Source organism: Myxine glutinosa, chromosome 5 (genome assembly GCF_964187855.1).
Source record: "Myxine glutinosa chromosome 5, kmMyxGlut1.1, whole genome shotgun sequence".
NCBI classification, from domain to species: Eukaryota; Metazoa; Chordata; class Myxini; order Myxiniformes; family Myxinidae; genus Myxine; species Myxine glutinosa.
In genome coordinates this window covers 82,935,830-82,944,510 of record NC_136265.1, presented here as the reverse complement: position 1 = coordinate 82,944,510, position 8,681 = coordinate 82,935,830, and the positions used below count along the sequence as shown (strand labels likewise).

The window sequence follows — 8,681 nt, the reverse complement described above, 5'->3', positions numbered from 1 at the left end:
CTACTGACATATCATTGGCTAATGGAGGCCATACTGTATTTGCTTGCACATTACTCATGGATGCCTTCAATTCTTGAGCAGCTTGGAATAGTTCCCTTAAAGGTTGTGCTATTCTACATGTTTGGTCTGGGAGAATTGATTCACTGCTCTCGCTGTCCTCACTAGTCACATCTTCAACAACATCTTCTACCACCTCCTCAACATCAAGTGTTTCAACAAATACTATGTCACTCTCACTTTGACGTGATGGCTTGCAAAAGCAGAGAACAGGATATGATCTCCTAAGCCTTGTCTTCAGACGACCAGATTTGAATGAAGAGGCATCAATGCTTTCCACATGTTGCACCTCTTTAATGAATAATCTGTTTAACTTAGTAAGTCGCAGAATCTCTTTTCCTTTGATTATCCTCTCCTCAACCACTTTACTACAAAAACTCTGGTATGATTTCTCATACAATTGCTGTGAACTCTCTACTTTTGTCTGAGATTTATGAACTACTTTAGTATACCTTAGGTAACATGACTTGTGGTACTTTGCTTCCATTGCGACAAGGTCTTTATCCCTAATATCTAAGAGCAACCTTTGATCTTGTTTCATCATTGCAGCATTTAATAATTGTCCCCCACTCATGGTTTCACAATTCATTAATTTCTCAACCTTTCTCTTCCCTGTTCCCGAGTCCTTCACATACTGGTTGGTTCTGCAGATGACACATCGTACTGGCAACACATGCTCACGTCCTGCAACAGATGGTGTCGCTTTATCAATTGAGGAGCGAAGACATCTCTTGGGTGGTTCTTCATCTAGCGAGTCTTCAACTTCTGGAATAACAGCCAGTCTTGATGTGCTCGTTGCAGCCTCTGAAAATTACACAAAATTAAATTCATCATTACGAATATGTACATACATACCAATATATGATTTGCAAGATGGGGGTTTTTTTTTTTCCTGTACTAATTTGTGAAATAATCAATTACAATTGATATAACCTATTGAATTATAAATTAGAAATATCTATCAAAAAATTAAGCAAATTTAGGTAAATGATTTTTGGTTACAAAATTACTAAGCCAAGATAGGTCGATCAATGAAAGGCAATAAACTTGATTTTGGAAATTACAATATCAACTCATAATTACCCTTTTACGTGAGTATAACTATTTTCAATAGGATTTGGTTCTTGGTTTTCCACTTAAAACACAATTGCAAAATGTTTTTTGTTTTTTTGTAGATGAGAAAACAAAAGTAAAGTTGGTATATTTTACCTTTTTGCCTTTTATTCCTCCGAATGGCCCGGTTGATCTCAGTAATATTGCAAAAATGGCGGTAGCATTCAGCATGATATCCTGGAGTGCCTCGTTTTCTCCTGAGGTTAGAAAAAATACAGGTAAATTAATTTTTTTAAATATCTATTACTATGAGCATCGTCCTAAAGGTGAGGAAGTATGTAGAAAATATAAAATTTATTCATCTCAAGAACAGTGTAGAGGTGAAATTTCCCGTCTGTCTGATTTCCCGTCTGTCCGAATCACCTGATCACGGAGGTTTTCAAATTTCAACAGTCCGAGCCACGGAAAGCTTTCTAAATTCTAGACTTAAGTTAGAGTCTGAACTTATATCTAGACTACCCTATTACTAGAATTAAAGTTAGATCTAACAAAAAGTTAGTCAAGATCTAGGTACTTACCTCCCACTTCTTTCATCATCATCGTCGACATGCCGCGGCTGTTTTGCCTTTGCCGCGGTGCCTCTGCCGCTGATACACAGTCCCAGCCATAGCGGTCTGCGTTGTGTGCTACTTTACTTTCGGGCGTGTTTTCGATTTCCTTCCAGAGATTAGCACATTCTTTGAATTTTTTGAAGGATTTCTCGGCAAGAGGAATAACCCTGCTGTGCGTTGCAATGACGTGCATACAGCAAAATCCAGATGATGTCCCTTCTGAATCATCGGCAGATGCACCACTGGCATCAGCATCCGAAGACGACATGAGCGTCGCCATGTTTGCTAGAGTCGCTTCTTTGAAACGCGTTATCTGATTGGCTGTTGCTTATGGGATAGTCCGATGCGTTTATGAAAGGACAACTATGACTGGATAATTTTAGCGAGGTCCTTGTCGAAATTATTGAGGTTTTTTTTCCACTTTTTAAAATAATGGTGGAGTTCTGAGATTGCCGAGTTATATGGTATGCTTTTAAACATGTTTTTGGACAATAATATTTCAACATTGATTAGTTACTCGATGTGGGTCACGAAAGTTAAGAATTCTGACCGACGGCCCACGGTCTACCACTTCTGCAAACCATTCTACCTCTACAGGCGCGATCCATTTCGCTGCCCTTTGCTTGCTCTCTAGTCGGGTTAACACGAGGTAGGCCTAAAGAGGTGGGGGCGGTGTTGAGGTCGGAGCCGCAGAGGCGATGACGGTAAGAATGAGCCGCCAATCAGAGCTCAGAGGTGGCGGCGTCAGAGGGCGTGGTGAGAAGAGTCTGGTGAGTTAAAGAAGGTTTGCGGGCGGGCCTATATAACCCGATGCGCAAAGCCCTCAACAGGACTTGCAGAGGGAAGGACTTGCAGAGGGAAGGACTTGCCGGGGAAGAGCACTTGCAGAGGAGAGGGAGAGGACTTGCATCACTCGCACTGTATGAACTTGACTACCGCTATAGATACGCGGGCGCAGCCAGGACGTTTATAACGAACTTGCGCGTTTCAGCCAAGCGAGTGAACGAGGCTGCGTAACCACCCTTCGCCAAAAAAGCCGTCCAGCCTTTGCCATAAAAGCCATCCCTGCCGTTCGCCCCGATATATCGCCTTCGCTCAAGAGACGCGCTGTGTGGCCCTGTCTTCGTCGATCACCATCTTCGCGGACGTGCCGGGGACCGTGGAGAGCTGCACGAGAACCATCCTTGGACGTGCTGGGGAACACCTGACCATCTGCAATACCCCGTGTGAGTGTGTAGACGGCCCGTTGTCTTTGGGATAATTAAGCCTGTATAAGGATTGCTCTGTGTCTCTTCGTCCTGAACTGTATATACGTGTGATAACCATTAAATCATTCTGTTCTTCCTTTCTTCTGAATTCGATCGTTCCCGTGATTTCTCCATTGACTAAGCGTGGCACGAATAAGATCGCTCCAATCGGGTTCCACTATCTATAACTGCGCGGATCACGTGTACGCAAACCGCTCGGCGTACTCCAACCACACATGGTTCGTGCGAGGCTTGTTTCCTCGCTTCCAGGGCAGCGCGAGTACTTAGGTACGAGCGAGTATTTGGTCCCGAAACCCTATTTTGCGCTGTCCGGAAGGGATGTAATAGGTCTCGGTTCGCGCCAGGTCAGTAAAGACAAGGGGATTAATCCCCCCTTGTTAAGGGCAGAAGGCCAGCGAGAGAACCGCAACAATATGTTATGTATGTAATATCACCATTGTAAGGAGCTAAGGAAACAGCAATTAGAGATTGCGGGTCTTCGTCAGGATGTCTTTTTCAGTGATTTAAGACTGACGTGTTGAAACAATTATGGTGCCTATACCATGTGATATATGACATGACCATGATTTTACAAACTTGTACAGGTGATGTTGCACCTGTGATGAAAGTTTCCTGTCATTCATATGAACGAATGCAGAGAAAATCAAAATTGTTCTGTGCAGACAGACAAACAAACAGATTTAAATGTAATGTCCTCTCTTTTGACGGAGGTAATAGGACGAGAGAGATGCATATGTCGCTTCTTGGAGGGCCCCCAGGAAGCGGTATTGTGTTTCCTACTCGTTGAATGAAGAATCAGGCTGCATTGAGCTAAATGGTGTTCTATTGGATTTTATTGGGAATTTTTTGCTGATGTATTTTTTTTTTTTTGGTGGGTTTCAACAACACAATATTGTTCACTTTATAGAGCTTTTGATTTTCCATTCTCTTCCAGGTTCCTCGGTAAGATTTGATAGGGAAATGGATTAGAGTGGAGGTCAGCAGATTGTGAAAATAACTTTTCTTTTTTTCTCTCTTTTTTTTTGTATACTGAATCGAGGCTCGTGAAAGAGCTGACATTTACTTCACAAACAAATCAACCAGACAAACAAAATATATAAAAGAGGGAGCGGAGGCCAAGAGAAGGGGAAGCACACAAACACTTGAGAGCACACAACATTTAAGAGCAGGGAGATGTGTGGGAGGGAGAGGGCTTGGGGGGAGGATGCGTGGGGAGGGTGGGGGGGGGGGGGGGGTGGGAGAAGTATAAAACACAAGGACACCAAGGACTTCCAAGACAGAAGTTGGTATTTCCAAAAAGTGGAATTGGGGTGAAATTAGCGGGGATAGAAAAGATCAAGGTTTTGGATGGGGGAAGATAAGAGATGGTGGTGAACAGCTGTTTTAAAGACCTGGAGGGTGGAGTGGGATTGAAGAGAGTGAGGGAGTTTGTTCCAGAGGCGGGAGAAAAGAGGAATGAAGGAGTGAAGGTGAGCAGAGAGTCTTGATTTTGGCAGTTTAACCATAAGAGGGTTGCAGGCAGATCTTGTGCGACCTGTAGGAATATTTGCGGGACAGAGCCCAGAGAGAGCTGGGGGGGGGGGGGGGGGTGCCAAGGCCAGAGAGGAGTCGGTAGAAGATGGAAAGACCACCAACCTGCCTGCAGTGAGTGAGTGAGAGGCCCTTGGAGTGAGCTTCATCGCGGGAGATTCCAATGATTCTGAATGCTTTGGTTTCAACAGCGTGAAGACGAGCTAGGTGTGAGGCAGGAGCACCAGCCCAGAGGGGAGAACAGTATTCTATTGAGCTGTGGATGAAAGCCTTGTATGTGGTGAGGAGCTCAGGTGTGCCAAGGAAGGACTGACTTTGCACGACGGAGGATGCCCAGTCGGCGACTGGCTTTGGAGGCCAGATTTGAAATGTGGTTTTCCCAGGAAAGATCATGGCAGATAGTGAGACCCAAAAGCTTGAGTGACAGAACTTCTTGGAGAGGATTATTCAGAAAGTGGATGGGAGGGTTGTCCAGTCGGTCTTTTCGGAGAGACATCGTAAGAGTGTGAGATTTGTCAGGATTGAAAGACATGTTCCACTTGTTTGCCCAGTCTGTGATTTTGTCCAGGTCTGCAGAGAGTGAGGAGGCTGCAGACTGCCGATCTGAGGGATGAAGAATGGAGCGACAGAGAGTAGAGTCATCAGCAAAGAGATAGAGAGGATTTTCAAGAGAGTCAGAGAGATCATTGATGAAGACCAGAAAAAGCACAGGGCCCAGAACACTGCCTTGGGGAACTCCTGCCTGAACAGGAAGAGGAGATGACAGAAACCCATTCAGGGCCACACGTTGACTACGACTAGAGAGGAAGTCCGCCAGCCATGCGTGGAGATTTCCATGGATACCAAAAGAGGAGAGTTTGGTTAGCAGAGCGGGGTGCCAGACCGTATCGAAGGCATGTGATATATCAAGGGAGACAGCTCGAATTTCCTGTTTGACATTGAGGAACTCCATCCATTGTTGAGAAAGCAGAAGCAGCATGTCCAGAGTAGAGTGACCAGGTCTGAAACCAAATTGATGATCAGAGATCAAGCCATTGGAGAAGAGGAAAGATTTCATATCTGAAGCAATGATGGATTCCATGACTTTGCTGATAATTGGGAGAAGGCTGATTGGTCTGTAGTTGCTGGGATCTGTTTTTGCACCTTTTTTGTGCAAAGCGGTGATGTTAGCAGATTTCCAAGCAGATGGCAGATGACCTTGAGGAAAAGAGAGGGTGAAGAGAACAGAGAGAGGGAGTGAAAGAGCGGAAGAACAACATTTTAGGACCTGTGGGCTGATGCGGTCAGGTCCAGTTGCAGAATCAGAGTCGAGGGTTGACAGAAACTTTTCCACCTTGTCAGGAGGAAAGGACACAGAGTCCAGGAGCAGCTGGGTACGACTGGGTACGGTGGGTACAGAGAGGGATGGGTTTGGGACACAAGATTTAGAGGTAAACACAGAGTTGAGGCATTCAGCTTTTTCACGTGCGGAGTCAGCCATGTGGCCGTTTGAGGTGAGGCAGGGGATGGAAGGGGAACAAACACCAGAAACAGATTTGACCAGACGCCACCAGGATTTGGAAGAGGGAGACAGATAAGAGAGTTCTGTCCTGAGAACGGAGACATATTGTTTCCTGGCTCTCCTGAGGGTGGACACACACTTGTTTCGGGCTTTGTGAAAGGAAATGAGATTTCCTTCCATTGGATTTGCTTTCCAGGAGACGAAAGCAAGTTGTTTCTGGGCAATAGCCTCACCACAAGATTCCGTGTACCATGGATGGGAGGAAGGGTACGACAACTGAAGACGAGATGGGATAAATCTGTGCATGAGAGAGAGCAATTTACTTTGGAAGAATTCCCAGGATGAGTTGATGTCAGAGGCGGTAGAGATGGGAGACCAGTCCAGATGATTGATGGCTGCTTGAAGACCGTGCCAGTTGGCCTGAGTGAAATGCCAGACTCGTCGACGCTGAGGAGGCTCTCTGAGAATGGTCAAGGGGGGGGGGGGGGGAGCGGTAGGGTAAGATGTGGAAGAGGAGGAAGAGGTAGGGAGAGCTGTTGAAGGTGTGTCAGAGATTTCAGAATAGCTTGGAGAAAGGGAAGAATGGGGCGGACAAAAGGTTTGATGGTGATTGGGTGAGGCGCAGTGAGGTGTTATTTGAGGAGGGGGAAGAGTGAGGCAGAAGGTTGAGGGAGATGAAGGTGAAAGTTGGAAGGGGGAAGAAGCGGGGAGGACGCTTTGAGGAGGAGGGGTGAGAGGGGAGTCTAGGAGGGGAGGAGTGAGGGAGGGTCTCGGAGGGAAGGGGCAAGGGGGGAGATCTGAAAGGGATGGGTGATGGGGAAGATTTGGAGGGGAGAGGGGCAAGGGGGAAGATTTGAAAGGGATGGGTGATGTGGAAGATTTGGAGGGGAGGGGCAAGGGGGTGGATTTGAAAGAGATGGGTGATGTGGAAGATTTGGAGGGGAGGGGCAATGGGGTGGATTTGGACGGGAGGGGTGATGGGCAAGTTTTAAAGGGGAGGGGTGATGGGGAAGTTTTTGAGGTAAGGGGTGATGGGGAAGATTTGGAGGGGAGGGGTGAGATTGGATTTTGAAAAATGTACGATTAATGGGAAACGAACATTTCTTGCAAAATGAGTTTCTTGAGACCTTCGAGTCAAAAATACGTTTGAGGACGCTGAAGGATGGGTGGAGTTCTGGAGAGTTTAGGGAATGTATGAAAGAGGCACTGTAACTGTAAGAGATGGAATTTTTTTTTGGAATGAATAGATTTGGTGAGCAAGTCGAAAGCATCCTTTTATAGAAGAAGAAGAAAAAGGTGTTATAGTATATGACAGAATACAGTTCTTCAGGGGACAGTTGAAACATTTTTTAATGACGTGAACACGTGATCACGAACAACGTGGTCAAAGAACCAACGAACAAATAAGAACGAACAACAGATAAGAACAGAGAAGGGAATTTTTTTTTTTTTTTTTTTTGTTTGAGTTGAGATGAAAACAGAGACAGAGACCGAACGTGAACATGAAAAATAGAGACCGAAAGTAATTGCGAGCGCAATCGAAGAACCGTTGAGACAGAAACAAAGCCTCAAGCCAAGGTCAGACACGGTAGCCTACTCATACTACACTAGGCCTCAGAATACGCGACATGAACTAATCGACGATTCTGTACACAGGTATGAAAAACCAACACCAAGAATACTATTAAAGACACACCAAAAGTTACACACACCGAAAGAAAGATACAGTTTCGACAAAAACACAATTGTGAAAAGTTACTTAACTTCGAAAGCGTGCGCGCATGGACAGCTTTGAAGAGACGTGACGTGACGTGATGAGAAGAGACGTGAAGAGACTTTGAAGAGATTTAAAACGTTAGACAAGTGTTCGATGTTCGGGGAAGTTATGGGGAGAAGAGAAAATCTAAGAAATAAGCAATACAGCGAAGGAAAGAACTTAAATTCACAGAACACCTATTGGGGTAGGGAAGCCGAGAGAAACCAGGCCGCGCACGCGGTGGGACAGAAAACGATTAAATTATACAAAAGTTTGCAAGAATTGCAAATCAACACCAACTGGAAAACACCCTGCAACACATGCACAATAAAAAACGAGTAGAAATTGACGAAGACACGAATGGAAAAAATACTATAACTTTTGCTGCAGTGCAGAGGTCGAAGACGCTTCCTTGCTCCAGGGACCGGAAACAGAATCTTTGATTTTTTGGGGAAAAATTTGATAGAACAAGATGAACCATTCTGATTTTTGATTTTTGATTTGATTGAAAGATAATTTGATTAAAGAATGTGATAAATTTCACATTGTAAAATCAATGTGGAATCTGAATATTTATGTCAATGTGAAGATACCTTGAAAAATGAGCAAGGTGGTAAGTTGAGAAAAGCGAAGGAAGGGTCCAAATATATGTATAATACATATGTGCTTAACATCTGGTGTGACTCCTCCACAGGGAATGCAATTACCTGGACTCCGCAAAAGTGTTTTGGCTTTGGTGACAAGGGACCGATAAGTGGTTCTCCACCTATCTGTGGTGATTTACCTGCGTGATCAGTCTGGGGATCGGTTGGTGAAACGGTTGAAGAAAAAGGAGGTGTTCCTGGAGTCAGCTACTACCATCAATTGAAAGCTGTGGAGAGACCCTTCTAGTCAGGTTCACCATG

The 8,681-nt window shown here is 44.9% G+C and overlaps 1 long non-coding RNA gene across 1 annotated transcript; it reads right to left on the bottom strand.

The window, feature by feature from the left end:
- Positions 1–589: 589 nt before the first annotated feature.
- Positions 590–1,742, bottom strand: LOC137428492 (uncharacterized). The gene is made up of 3 exons (XR_013623511.1): positions 1,689–1,742; positions 1,267–1,367; positions 590–861 (listed from the first exon to the last, which is right to left on the bottom strand). It is a non-coding gene; the product is annotated as an uncharacterized LOC137428492 (long non-coding RNA).
- Between the last annotated feature and the right edge of the window lie 6,939 nt (positions 1,743–8,681).